The 16,116-nt window shown below is 35.6% G+C and overlaps 1 pseudogene; it reads left to right on the plus strand.

Annotated features, from left to right (window-relative positions):
- Positions 1 to 11,961: 11,961 nt before the first annotated feature.
- On the plus strand, positions 11,962 to 12,701 carry LOC108586465 (annotated as a pseudogene).
- The last annotated feature ends 3,415 nt before the right edge of the window (positions 12,702 to 16,116 follow it).

Raw genomic sequence — 16,116 nt, forward strand, 5'->3', positions numbered from 1 at the left:
ATTGACCACCAACAAGAAAAACTGCACTGGCATCTCAGCCTTCTATAGAAACCATGGATCAGCATTCATTTTTCAATATTAGCTTAAGACATACAAAGTTAACAGTATTCTTTTGGCTTAAAAAGTTGGATTTTGGCAATTTTATGAATTTTATCCTAATATGCAGAGTATCAAATTCTACAAAATACCTGACAAAAATAATTTTGTCTACCTTGTTACATTTCCAGTGATTATATGTATTTCTCACAGTTTGATATGTCGGAAACCTCACAGACTTGTCCACCCATCAGTGGGTATTTGATTCGGACACAATATTTTCTCTGGCCAAAATAATTGTATCATTTTTAAAAAAATTAATTTCTTTTTTGGAGCTGTTTTAAGTTCACAGTGAAATTGAGCAGAAAGTGTAGAGAATTTTCACATATCTCTTGGCCCACACATAATAGCCTCCCCCTCTACCAACATCCCACACCAAAGTGGTACATTTGTTACAATTGATGAACCTATATTGACACATTATTATCACCCAGAGTCTATAATTTACATTAGGTCTTACTCTTGATATATATGCAATATATACATACATATCTATATAAAAATAAATAAATTATATACATATATAAATGTATACACACACACACTTAAGACAAAGTCTCGCACTATCGCCCAGGCTGGAGTGCAATGGTGCGATTTCAGCTCATTGCAACCTCTGGGGTTCATGCCATTCTCCTGTCTCAGCCTCCTGAGTAGCTAGGATTACAAGTTTCGCTCTTGTCACCCAGGCTGGAGTGCAATGGCATGATCTTGGCTCACTACAACCTCCTCCTCCCAGGTTCAAGCAATTCTCCTGCCTCAGCCTCCCGAGTAGCTGAGATTACAAGTATGCACCACCACGCCCGGCTAATTTTGTATTTTTAGTAAAGACGAGGTTTCTCCATGTTTGTCAGGCTGGTCTCGAACTCTCAACCTCAGGTGATCCACCCACCTCAGCCTCCCAAAGTGCTGGGATTACAGGCATGAGTCACCTAGCCTGGCCAGTATGTGTATACAGGCTCATGCCTGTAATCCCAGAACTTTGGGAGGCTGCATATATATACATATATATATAGAGAGAGAGAGAGAGAGAGAATATATAGTATATACACACACACACACAGAATATAAATATAGAGTGTATATATAGAGTATATATATATTTGAGAGAGAGAGAGAGAGAGAGTTCGACAAATGTATTAATGACATGTATTCACGACTATAGTATTACACAGAATAGTTTCGCTGGCCTAAAAATCTTCCGCGTCCTACCTATTCGTCTCTCCCTTTCTCCAACACTTGGAAACTATGATATTTTCACTGTCTATACTCTTGTCTTTTCTGGAATGCCATATAGTGAGAATCATATAGTAGATAGCCTTTTCAGGTTGCTTTCTTTCACTTAGTAATATATAGGCAAGATTCCTCTGTGACTTTACATAGCTTGATAGCTTATTTCTTCTTTGCACTGCAAAATATTCTATAGTTTGTTTTTTTAAATCTATTTACCTACTGAAGGTCAGCTTAGTTGCTTCCAAGTTTAGGCAGTTATAAATAGAACTGTTATAAATATTTGTATGCAGGCTTTTGTATGGATATAACTATCCAACTCATTTGGATGAATACCACGGGGCACTCTTGTTAGATCATATAATAAAAGTAGGTTTTAGTTTTGTAAGAAACTGCCAGTCTTCTATAGCTGTACTATTTTGCATTCCTGCCAGGATTCACCGTTTTTGATTGCTGTGAGATTCTGGTACACTATTCAGATGGAGCTATTTCTCATTTTCTCTATGAAACCCTCACCAATATCTCCAAGTAAAAGTAAGCATTTTTTCCTTCATGCAACCAAAAGTTTTAGAAACATTTTAAGCATATGTGAAGTAGACCCATATGAGGTCATTCTAGTAAAGAAGGACAAGTGTCACGCCAGAGGTAAACTCATCTTAGAAAATGTCATGATATGAGATGGTGACTAAAGGCAAACACCAGAGCTGAGTTAGTGAAAAAAAATGTTTCAGTGCAGAGAAATGTGGATATTGATGGTTTCCTTCTGTGTTCAACCACATTCATATATGGTTACATACCAATCAATCAAAATTACAGGCATGTAATTTTGAGCTTTTTTTGTGAAAGCCCTTATGGAGCTTGACATGAAGCTCCACACGGGGGAGAGAAATGTCCTACCCACAAGGCTGTTACCCAGTGGGTCTTTGCTGTTGCAGCTCCCAAGATGGTGGCAGACACCAAGATGGCGGCAAGCCTTTTATTCTCTGACCTGAGGTTCTTGGCCTCCGGGAATCCAAGAAATGGAACCTTAGGCCATGGGGTGAGTGATATAGCTCTATTTGAAGCTGTGGGTCATGGAAGAGAACCGTGGAACCCAGCAACTAGTGGTCAGCTCTATTAGGATGAACCGGAGGACTTAGCCACGCAGGAACAATGGTAAGCCTCTAGCCCAACTGGGAGTGGCCATGGGTGCCTCACTGGATCAGAAGCGCCGTGGACACCCTGCCTGATCCGGAGGGGTGGAAGTCAGTGGCGGGTCTGCCACAGTGGTGCTCAGCAGCACTGGATGGCGAGTGAAAACTCAGCTCCAGCTGGAGCAAACAGGGACCAGAAGAGAGTGCAGTTGCAAGATTTAATAGAGTGAAAACAGAGCTCCCATACAACGGGAGGGGACCCAAAGGGTTGCGGCTCCCTGCTTGAATGCCTGGATTTATATCCCGATCATTGTCCCTCCCCCTGAGCTCTCAGGCGATATATGATTTGACTATTTCTTTACCTCCTGCTTTTAGCCTAATTTGTATTTTAGCTAACCCTCTTTGCTACCTGATAGGTTGGGTGTGAGACGAGCCCCGTGTTTAAAGGTGGGTGCGATCACCTTCACCAGCTAGGCTTAGGAATTCTTAATCAGCCTAGGAAATCTAGCTAGTCCTGTCTCTCAACACTGAAGTGTTATGTGTTATATCACAGATTGAGACCGGTAAAGTGCCTCAGCACAAGGGGCTTCCTGTGGTGTTCCGCACCGAAGCTATAGCAGAAATCAGCAGGGGATCAAAGCTTTCACCACAGGGAGGGCATACCTAGTTTCAGCTTTATGTCACCTTTTAAACGATGACCTCTGAAAGAAAAAATTCTTAAGGAAATTGAAACCGGCACATAGTGATATACAGATAGCAGCTGATTTGTATTTCACCCTTAGGGGTTAGGGGTTGACAGAAATTACTCAAGAAGGGAAGCCAGTAGTGTAATAAATGTCTCAACATCAGCAGAAGCCAGATGCTATTGAAATGTAACTAATGAAAGAAGCATGAAGCTTATTATAGGGATAATTTCCCTATTTAATATGCCAATATTTTTTAAATTTGGAGATCAAGTAAAATAATGCATATTATTATATTTTGAACTAACAAAATTCTATACAAGGGAAAGTATTATTCATCATAGAAATCAGTATCTTCTATTGTCCTAGGGAAAAAAAAATTAAATAACTGCATCCTAATTCCATTAAGATTCCATATAAGGTGATAATGATGTAGGAAAAAAACTTCAATAATGATTTTATTTAGTATGAAAATTCAAATGTAGTTATTCACTTCAATTTTAAATTTTCTGTAATATAATATTCTGGTATTTTTGATACTATTACTATCAAAGAAAAAAAGTATGTTCATATACTATAGTAGATAACTGGCTTGAGGAACTAGAGAATTCAATGAAAGTCCTTGAAAGGGATGACCTGTTAAAATCTCTTAAGTTTCCATGTTGAAAAAAAAAAAAATCATCATTAGTTTTAAAAATGTGCTCGCATGTTTAAGGGCTTGGAAAGTCAACAATGAGTCTTTAAATATTTTTGTGTTTTTCTCATCATTAAACCGAATGAAATTGACAGGAAGGAGGACCTCTGCCAAGAAGGGACACTTGTTATTTTCTGCTTAAGAAAACAATAGAACTTAGACATCTTAGTGTCTAAGACAAACAAATACCCAAACTTAGAAAAAAGTTTAGAAAGTGTATGCGGTTGTATAATTTTAGATTTCTGAAATCCTTGTATAAATTTATTTGTAATGTAGATTTTACTACATTTATTTTCTATTGTATAAATAATTGCATACATGTAACAGATTCTAAAAGATTATTGTTAAATACAGTAGTTAAGAGCATAAAGTCAGGTGTTGACCTTCCACTGTTAAATCTTATTTTGATAAATTATTATCTCCATGACCTTGAGTAAATTAATAGTACCTTTCTCGCTGATATGTTATGGGAATTGCATGAGTTGACATGTGTAAATGACTTATAATGGTCTGTACAACATTCAGAAATAATCAGTAAAATTTACTATATCAACAAAATATAGAATAAAGTCTATATGGTAGTCTTCATGGATGTACAAAAAGCATTTGGCAAAATTTAAAACTCAGTCAAGACCTAGGTATAGAAAAGAGTATCATCGATATGATAAAAGACATCCATGAAAAACTTATAGCTAAAATTATATTTGATGGACTACAAATTCCCAAATATGGAAATAAGAGTATCTCCTCCTGCTACTTTTGTTTGACAGTGTGCTAGAATTAATAGATAATGCAAGAGGGAAAGAAAACTATTAATTCAGATCAAAATGGAAGAAGAAATTTTTTTTTTAAAAAAAGAATGACTGTTTTATATAAAATACTAGTTCATCAGAAAACAACCAAAAAATACGAGTAAAGGAATTTAGCAAGGTTATAGACTCAAATATAAAACTATATTATAGGCTGGGCGTGGTGGCTCACACTTGTAACATCTGTACTTTGGGAGGCTGAGGCAGGCAGTTCACTTGAGCCCAGGAGTTTGAGACCAGCCTGGACAACATGCAAAACCTCATCTCTATAAAAAATACAAAAATTAGCCAGGTGACATGGTGTGCTTCTGTGGTCCCAGCTACTCTGGAGGCTGAAGTGAAGAATCACCTGAGTCTGGGGAGGTCAAGGCTATAGTAAGCTGAGTTCATGCCACTGCACTCCACCCTGAGTGATAGAGTGAGACCATCTCAAAACCACAATAACTCTCTCTCTCTGTGTATATATATTAGTGTGTATATATAAGCACATATATATAAATGTATATATACATATTAGTGTATGTATATTGTCATAAGTATACTAGAAACGTTTACTGAAAATAGCCATTTTTTAAATACCATTCACAAATATGGTATCCCCACTACAATAAAAATTATAAAGCAGAGAGAAATCAAAGATCTGAATAAATGTAGTGATAGATCAAATCATTAAAGATTAAATATCATTAATATATAAATTCTTCCAAAAATAATATGCAAATTCAATAATTACTATAAATAATCCATCACACTTTTATTGTATAAATTGACAAGTTCATTCTAATATACATGTGAAAAATACAAAGAACCAATACAGCAGATTTATACTACTTAAATTTAACACTTTCATTACTATAAATATACAGTAATTTTGAGAGTATATGGGAAGACAAATCAATAAATGGGACAGAAAAAAAGGTCCAGAAACAGACACAAACCTATATAAGCAATTAATTTTGATAAAAAATTAATTGAGAAAAGGCTTATCTTTCCAATAAATGCTACTGAAACAACTGGATATTTCTGAGGGAAAATGACTCTATAATCCTACCTCAAATGATACACAAAAATTAAACAGAAATGAATAATTAGAGTAAACATAAAGATTCAATCTACAAAGTTTTAGAAAACTAAGATTACTTTGTGACCCTAAGTAGGTAAACACTTCTTAGATAAGACCCTGAGTGATAGAGTGAGACCATCTCAAAACCACAATAACTCTCTCTCTCTGTGTATATATATTAGTGTGTATATATAAGCGCATATATATAAATGTATATATACATATTAGTGCATGTATATAGTCATTATATACATACACTAATCATTAAATCATTAATCACCAAAATCATTAAATATGAAAGAAAAATTGATTACATAATTTATAAAATGTATATGACTTTTGAATCACATGAAAGAATTCCAAAAATCATTAGTCATCAAAGAAATGAACATAACTACCAAGCAAAATTACTTTATACTCCCTTTAATGACCAAAACTAAAGACTGACAGAATCAAATGTTAGCAAGTATGTGAAGCAGTTGGATCTCACATTCCTGCTGTGAGTATAAAATGTTACAGTCACTTAGGAACACAGCTTGGGAGTTTCTTATAAAGTTAAGCAAGATCTATGATATGACCCATTAATTCCAAACCACAGAACACATGACCCAGGAATACTCCCAAAAGAATATTCACGGAAGCTCCGTTTATAGTAATTAAAAATGAAAAGCAACACTAATGTTCATTTACAGGTAATGGGTAAAGAAACTTTGGTATTTACATAATTCCTATTCAGCAATAAAAGAGACAAACATTGACGCTTGCAATAATACAAATGAATTTCAAAAACTTTGTGTTAAGTGAAAGACTTACAAAATCGTGTATATTTCAAGGTTTCATTTATATTAAGCTCTAGACAGGGAGAAATAACTGATAGTGGCAAAATAGTGTTTTATACTGGGAAGCTGAGGAATGTGAACTTATGGAACCAGGACCTGAGGAGCATACTTCAGTGATGAAAATGTTCTACAGGCATACTTGGAGATATTGCAGGTTTGGTTCCAGAGCACTACAATAAAGGGAAGGTCACAATAAACCAAGTCACAAGAATATTTTGGTTTCCCAGTGGATGTAAAAGTTATATTTACACTATACTTTAGTCTATTAAGTGTGAACTAGAATTGTCTAAAAACAATGTACATAACAATTAAAAATACTTTATTGCTAAATAATGCTAACAATCTTCTGAGCCTTCAAGCCTCATAATCTTTTTACTGGTGGAATGTGCTGTCTAGATGTTGGTGGCTGCTGACTTACCAGAGGGGTGATTGCTAATAGCTGGGGTGGTGTGGCAATTCTTTTTATTTTAGAGATGGAATTTCACTCTTGTCACCCAGGCTGGAGTGCAATGGCGAGATCTCAGCTCACTGCAACCTCCCGGTTTCAAGCAATTCTTCCTCAGCCTCTTGAGTGGCTGAGATTCCATGCTTGCCAATACATGTGGCCAATTTTGTCTTTTTCTTTTCTTTTTTTAGTAAAGACGAGTTTTCACCATGTTGGCCAGGCTAGTCTGGAGCTCCAGACAACAGGTGATCCACTCATTTTGGCCTCCCAAATTGCTGGAATTACAGGTGTGAGTGCATCCACCCACAATTTTTAAAAATTAAAAAATAAATAAATAAATAAAGTTTGCCTCACCGATTAACTCTTCCTTTTTTAAAGATTTCTCTGTAGCATGGGAGGCTATTTGAAAGCATTTTACTCACAGTTGAAATTTGAATTGATCCTCTCAAATTCTACTTTATCAACTGAGTTATGTAATACTGTAAATCCTTTGCTGTCATTTTAATAGTGTTCACAGCATCTTCATCAGGAGTAGATTCTATCTCTAGGAACCATTTTCTTTGGCCACCCATAAGAATCAACTCTTCATCTGTCAAAGTTTGATCATAAGATTGCAGGAATTTAGTCAAGTCTTCAGGCTTCATTTATAATTCTACTTCTCTTGCTATTTCCACTAGATCTGCAATTACTTCCTCCGCTGAAGTCTTGAACTCCTCAAAGTTATCAATGAGGGTTGGAATTAAATTGTCCCAAACTCATGTTAATATATATATATATATATATATATATATATATATATTTTTTTTTTTTTCAGATGGAATTTCACTCTTGTCACCCAGGCTGGAGTGTACTGGCATGATCTCGACTCACTACAACCTCTGCCTCCTGGGTTCAAGAGATTCTTCTGCCTAAGCCTCCCAAGTAGCTGGGATTACAGGTCCAGCTAATTTTTGTATTTTTAGTAGAGATGGGGTTTCACCATGTTGGTCAAGATGGTGTCGATCTCTTGACTTGGTGATCTCTTGACTTGGTGATCTCTTGATCTCTTGACTTCAGCTTCCCAAAGTGCTGGGATTACAGGTGTGAGCCACTGCACCTACCCTAATATTAATATTTTGACCTTTTCTCATGAATCACAAATGTTCTTAATGTCATCCAGAATGATGAATCCAATTCCAGAAGATTTTCAAATTATGCAGCCCAGATCCGTCAGAAAAAAATCACTTTCTGCGGTAGCTGTGGCATCATAAAATATGTATTTTCAAAACAATAAGATTCAAAAGTCAAAAATTACTTCTTGAACCGTGGAGAAATTAAAAAATAAGACTGGTGACTTTAAGTTGAAGCCAATGCTTATTTACTATTTGAAAATCCTAGGGCACATAATAATTATGCTTAGAGCTGGGCCTAATGGTTCACGTCAGTAATCCCAGCCACTTAGGCGGCTGTGTAGCTGGGATTAAAAATAATAAGACTCAAAAGTCAATAATTACTCCTTGATCCATGGACTGCAAAATGGATGTTGTGTTAGCAGGCATGAAAACAAAATTAATATCCGGGCACATCTCCAACAGAACTCTTGGGTGGCTAGGTGCAGTGTTAATGAGCAGTAATGTTTTGGAAAAAAAAAATTTTTTGAGCAATAGATCTCTAAAGTGGGCTTAACATATTGAGTAAGTAAACCATGCTGTAAACAAATGTGCTGTCATCCAGGCTTTGTTATTCCATTTATAGAGCACAGGTAGAGTAGATTAAGCATAACTTTTTTGTTGTTGTTGTTGTTTTGTTTTGTTTTTAATAATTAGAATCTTTCTCAGTTCACCCAGGAGGAAGTACAATGGCATGATCATGACTCATCGTTGCCTGAAACTCCTGTGCACAAACAATCTTCCTTCCTCAGCCTCCTGAGTGGCTGCGGCTGCTGGTGCATGCTACCACACGTGGCAAAATTTTTCATTTATTTGTGTATCTGTTTTTAGAGAGGAGGTCTCACTATATTGCCCAGGTTGCTCTCAAATATCTGGCCTCAAGCAATCTTCCAGCCACAGCCTCCTGAGTGATTGGGATTACTGATGTGAGCCCTTATGCCCAGCTCTAAGTATAATTATTAAGGGCTCTAGGATTTTCAAATAGTAAATAAGCATTGGCTTCAACTTAAAGTCACCACATATACACTACCTTCTGACAAGAGAGTCAGACAATCCTTTGAAGCTTTGAAGCCAGGCATTTACTTCTTGTCTCTAGTTATATAAGTCCTTAGAGGACATCTTCTAAGATACGGCTGTTTCATACATTGAAAATCTGGTTTTTAGTGTAGCCACATTCAACAATTATTTTAGCTGTCTCTTCTGATAACTTCCGACAGCTTCTATATCAGCATTTGTTGCTTTGCGTTGCATTTTTTATGTTATGGAAATGACTTCTTTTCTCAATCTTCGCAAACCGACCTCTGTTAACTTCTGACTTTTCTCCTGAAGACTCCTCACCTCTCTTAGCTTTTAAAAAATTGAAGAGAGTTAAGGCCTCTGCATTAGGTCTTGGCTTAAGAGAATTTTGTGGCTGGTTTCATCTTTTATTCAGACCACTAAAACTTTCTTCATATCAGGAATAAGGGGTGCTTCACTTTCACGTTTGTGTGTTCACTAGAGTAGCACTTTTTTTTCTTTTTTTAAAAAAATTATACTTTAAGTTCTAGGGTACATGTGCACAACATGCAGGTTTGTTACTTATGTATACATGTGCCATATTGGTGTGCTGCACCTGTTAATTCGTCATTTACATTAGGTATTTCTCCTAATGCTATCCCTCCCCCTTCCCCCAACCCCACAACAGGCCCTGGTGTGTGATGTTCCCCACCCTATGTCCAAGTGTTCTCATTATTCAATTCCCACCTATGAGTGAAAACATGCAGTGTTTGGTTTTCTCTCCTTGTGATAGTTCAAAAACGTTTTGGTTTTTTTTTTTCAGTCACAACTTGGCTAATTGTGTAGCCTAAGTGTCCTACTTTTCAGCTGATCTTGGTTTTGACACATCTTTCTCTTTAAGCCTAATTATTTTGACACACCTTTCTCCTTAAGCTTTATTATTTCCTGCTTTTAATTTAAAGTGAAAGACACGCAACTCTTTGTTTCTCTTAGAGACCACTGTGGGGCTGTTAATTGACCTGATTTTAATATCATGTCTCAGAGAATAGGAAGGCCTGAAAAGAGGGAGAGAGATGGGGAACAGCCAATTGGTGGAGCAGGAAAAATAAACACGCATTTAAGGATTAAGTTTACCGCCTTACATAAGTGCAGTTTGTGGTTCCCCAAAAACTATTCTAGTAACATCAAATATCTCTGATCACAGATCACTGTAACAGACTCAAAAGTCTGAAATGTGGGAATTACCGGATGTGACATAGAGACATAAAGCAAGCATGTGCTGTTGGAAAAATGATATAGATAGGCTTGCTTGACGCAGGGTTGCCACAACTTTCAGTTTGTAAAAAGCACAATATCTGCAAAGCATAATAAAGCTAGATATGCCTGTATAGGTTAATTGGTGTGGGTATTAAACATTACTTATATTTGTCAAAACCCAACAAATTATATTTATTTATACTTTATTGAAAACATAGTCTACCACTAAGTAAAATAGCAATTTAATCTATAACTGCTAATCTATAACAAAAACTGCCATAAAGAAATATTTTGTATTAATATCTATAATTACATAAGTATGTAATTATATATATACAAATAACAGTTTTATATGAATGTATGAAAGCATTATAAGTTTGTATTTGTGTATATGCACATATATATGAATTTGTATGTGTGTGTGTGTATATATATGTTTTTGTGAGACTTCATAATCTCAGGATACATCAATACATTTTAGAATAACTTAAAAATTTGAAAAAAACACAACATATATTTAAATACATTCTAAACCCTAAATGTTCTTCTAACTTTATGTTGAAAATTTATTTGAATATTGATATGTTAAACTGCATCACGAAAAGTTTATTTACATATTTAAATATTATAACCATCATTTCTACATACCTATGTCAGCCTTGTTTAATCACATAATTTAAAGCATATTTTAATATATAATTAATTTTGTTTCTACAGATTATTTTAATGGCATAAATTTCATATATTAGTTGACATTTTTAAAGTAGTTTACAAAAATTTAAAAAAATGATCATTATCATAATGACAGGATTATGCAGGTTTTTTCCTGCTTCCTTATACGACAGTTTGAAAATATTCTTATAGTCTTAATTACAAATATATGTAAAATTTTGATAGGTAGATATAAATCTTTGCTTCTTGTTTCTCTTCTTTGGTCAAACAAGTATTAACTAATTTTTCCTTTAATCATATTATTTTTCTATAATTAAAGTCCACTTTTCTCAAATATTTGAGAGCGTGTGAGCTGAGATATAAAATGAGAACACTTTAAAGTCTTGAACCAGTATCCAAGCTTTTAGCAAAATGAGGAACATACATTTGTTCTCAGTTTCTACTCTGAACCCACAAAAGAAGGTGCATTAATTGAAGGACCTGGGTTTGGCAACTACTACTGAATTCTAAGAAGTACATACAAATATACGGGGAGCCCATGTCAGAGGAATGGAAGGAATGGGATTCAACATTGGAGAGTCATTGCCTTGGAGTGAGAGAAGACAAGAGACCATATGTAAATCATAGATGATAGTCGGGGAAAATTACATTATTTGTGTTTTTGTTCCTTTGCAAATTGACCAAGAGGGATCTTTGCCTTCTCATCAGCTTACTGAGGACAAGAAAGCAAAACTGATGCTTTGTAACAGGGCAAAAATGGGAGGGCTCTGGTGCTCATATGGGTAAACAAGGACCAGTAATGTATAAAGTAAGGTGCTTCACTACATTCTCTCTCATTACTCTCAATCTACCTCCCAGCACCATATATGGGATACTTGTCAATCACAATGGCTAACTGCAGGCTCAAGATGTTGTAGTGTCTTAAGCAGAGACCATGAGGAATTATTTTGAGTTGTAGGAAAACATGTGTAAGGAAAATGAGAGAGGTCAAACCCTTCCTCTATCACCAAAAAGAGGTATTTGTCAGACTGCTAAACAAAACTCATTTGTAACAAAAAATATTTTAATGGGCCACAATAAGCATATTTAAATAAGATGAGAATGAATTGAAAACATCAAGGTGGGGCTTTCCTTCTCCCACAATACCTCGCGCTCTTCCTTTCCAACTTGGACCCGGCAGAATGGCTCCCGCAAAGAAGGGTGGCGAGAAGGAAAAGGGCCGTCCTGCCATCAACGAGGTGGTGACCCGAGAATACACCATCAGCATTCACAAGCGCATCCGTGGAGGGGGCTTCAAGAATCATGCCCTTCGGGCACTCAAAGCGATTCGGAAATTTGCCATGAAGGAGATGGGAACTCCAGATGTGCACATTCATACTAAGCTCAACAAAGCTGTCTGGGCCAAAGGAGTAAGGAATGTCCCATACCGAATCCGTGTGCGGCTGTCCAGAAAACGTAATGAGGATGAAGATTCACCAAATAAGCTCCATACTTTGGTTACCTATGTACCTGTTACCGCTTTCAAAAATCTACAGACAGTCAGTGTGGATGAGAACTAATCGTTGATCGTCAAATACATCAAATAAAGTTATAAAATTGAAAAAAAAAAACACATCAAGTTGTATCAAATGAGTGATGGCAAGTATTTTTAAATAAGTTCTTTGTAAGTTAAGCTTTTCAAATACACACACAAGCATTTGTTATAAAATGTTAAATGCATGAGGATTGAAATATTTGTGGTTTTTGTTCAATCCTGATACTGAGTGAGTCAGATTGCATCTGGTATTTTATAGGCATTCAATAAGCATTTTAAATATTAATGTAATTATATGCCATATGTATTTAAAAACTACATTATGAAAAGCACATTTCTATGGTAGATCTCAATAAAAAAATTTTTGAAAGCAATGTTGTTATTTTAGCTCATAGAACATAATATAGGGTTTAGACTTTCACCCCTCTTCCAGCCCCAGTTAGATATTATTAACTAGAGAAAGAAAATCCCTTGAGCATTTAAAATGATCACATGACATATGAGAAAAACTGTTACAATGAAAGACCACCTACAGAAGAGAATCAAAATGAGTGTGTGTATATGTGTGTGTGCACATATGTGTGTATTAAATATTGAAAAGAAGAGGGTATTAGAAACATTAAACAAGAATAAGAAAGCAGCTTTGAAAACAGAAAACAATCGAAGGTATTACGTATACAACTACAGTTGTTAAAACAGATCATCTAGTTCAAAACTTCTCATTTAAAGAGGAAATTGGGACTGGAGACTGAGAAAGAAAATAATTGTTTCAAGTTTCTGCGTGTATTTTTTTTTTTTTTTTTTTTTTTTGAGGCAAAGTCTCACTCTGTTCACCCAGGCTGGAGTGCAGTGGTGGATATTGGCTCACTGCAATCTCTGCTACCCGGGGTCAAGTGATTATCATGTCTCAGCTTCCCGAGTAACTGAGATTACAGTCACCCAGTACCACACCCGGCTAATTTTTGTATTTTTAGTACAGACAGGGTTTCACCATGTTGGCCAGGCTGGTCTAGAACTGACATCAGGTGATCTACCCACCTCAGCCTCCTAAAGTGCTGGGATTACAGGCGTGAGCCACCGTGCCCGGCCTGATCTTTTGATTAAGTGAAAATGTGAATTTTTATCTAACATATTTGGTTTTGCCTTTTTTTTTTTACCATTTCTAATATATTCTTTTTTTATCAATTTTATTTATCGTAAAAAAATTAATATTTACATTTCTAAATGATTTTATTTTAGTTGTATTTTAGCTAGCATTATGTCTTGAGAAGTACCTAAAAGTTAAAGAAATAAAAAGTTACTGTATGGTCTGGTTTGTAACTAAGAAAACATTAAAAAATCTGTTAAAAGCCATCTTCACTAGAAAATTATACTATGAAGCAAAGACACCCATGGCTTATACACTTCATCAGAAAGAATGGTAGTTCCTGTATTAGAAAGAATAATACACAAGAGAGCTCTGGCTCTGAAGGATAATGGTGGTTGCTTGAATCTGATTCTTTCCACATATTCTTTCCAAAAAAATTTATTAAGACTAATATCCAAAATAAGACTCATAAGTAGTAAAATGAGTAAGTAGTAAGACTCATAAGTAGTAAAATGCACACACGTACATAAAAATGTCATAATGTCAACATTCCTAGGAAACAGAGAATGTCACAAAAAATGTTACTCTCTGTAAATAGAGATATAAACACCAACTTTTATTAGTGCTGCTACGCTACTGCAAGCCTCTAGGTACAGAAAGCAAATGTAGATATTTGAGGAAAGGATACTTAATAGATTCCATGACAAAGTGGGGAGTAAAAAGGAGTATTTTATCAAATTACAAACAAAATTACCCTTATTGCCTTCAGCTAGATGAATGCCAAAATACTGAAACAATATTTTGAAATATTGAAATCTGGGATCGGTAGTTCACAGCACCAACTACAGAAAAGTATCTTGAAAGAAAACAGTTCTAGAAGAGACATGAAGAAACATTTCCCTGGAGGAGAAGAAAAACAATGTGCATTAGGCCATTTTTGCGTTGCTATAAAGAAATACTTGAGACTGGATAATTTATAAAGAAAAGAGGTTTAACTGGCTCACAGTTCTGCAGACTGTACAGAAAGCACGATGCCGGCATCTGCTTCTCGTAAGGACTTCAGGAAGCTAACAATCATGGTAGAAGGTGAAGTAGAAACATATACATCACATGGCAAGAGCAGGAGCAAGGGAGCAAGTAGTGGGGAGGTCCCAGACTTTTAACAAACAGATCTTGCATTAATTAACTGAGTGAGAACTCACTTCTTGCCAATGGGATGGCCCTAAACTGTTCATATGGGCCTGGCCCCAGTGATCCAATCACTTCCCACCAGGCCCCACCTCCAACACTGGGAATCCCATTTCAGCATGATATTTGGAGGGAATACACATCTAAACCATATTACAAAGGGAAAATCAAATAGATAAATATTCTACGGAAATGAAGTAGAAACCAGATTCACTAACACCTCACTTTCAACCACTACAGCCAACACAGATGAGGTCATCTCCAATATATAAAATTTACTAAACTGGGAGATGTGGATGTTTTGAAATTTAGAACCCTGTGTAGACAGCATAATGGCCCCCAAAGTTACCGACATTCAACATCCTAATTCCTGAAAACTGTGCATATGTTTCTTTACATGACAAAAGAGAAGGATTCATATGGCTTGTTTGAAAATCAACTGAACTTAAAATAAGGAGATTATACTGAATTTTTCAGGTGTGGCCAATGTAGTCTGAAGGGTCCTTTGAAATGGAAAAGAGTAGCAAAAGAGCAAGCAAGAGGGATGTAATGTCAGAAAGACTTAACCCACCAGTGATGAACTTAAGATACAGGGAGGGGACCATAACTAAAGAATGCAGGTGGTTTTAGAAGTTGAAAATGGCAAGGAAACAGATTCTACCCTAGAGCTGGCAGAAAGGAACTCAGCCTGGTGAACACCTTGATTTTAACTCATAAAATCTAACTTGTGTCAGACTTCTGAAATACTAAACTGTAAGATTAAAAATGTTTGCTCTTGTAATCCACTACATTGTTGGTAACTTTTAACAGAAGTTTTAGAAAACGAATACAAACACTTTCTATAAAATGCCTAAGGTTAGCAAATTTATATTTTAAAAAATCTTCTGTATATATCTATGGTAAAAAGAGAAAATGCAAATAAAACTATTTCACCCATTGATTATTGTACGCCCCAAACACAAAGACACACATGCACACACATACTTTCACAAAAGCAGTAATTAATAGTATTACTTCTATTTGAAATAAATATCCAAAGTAAGCATTCTAAGATTTTAAAAAGTAGTAAACAAAGCTCCCTAGAATCTGTGAAAGGAAAATAAAAACTTAGGACAACAATTCACTATGCCTAAAAGAAAAAAATTAAGATGAAAGCTGAGTCATGCAAGAGGCTGCTCATGCAAGTAGCTGCCTTTCCTTTTGTTCCTAAGCAGATAAGTACAGGTAAAAGGTTAAATATCTCCA

This window comes from Papio anubis, chromosome 5 (assembly GCF_008728515.1).
Source record: "Papio anubis isolate 15944 chromosome 5, Panubis1.0, whole genome shotgun sequence".
Classification (NCBI taxonomy): domain Eukaryota; kingdom Metazoa; phylum Chordata; class Mammalia; order Primates; family Cercopithecidae; genus Papio; species Papio anubis.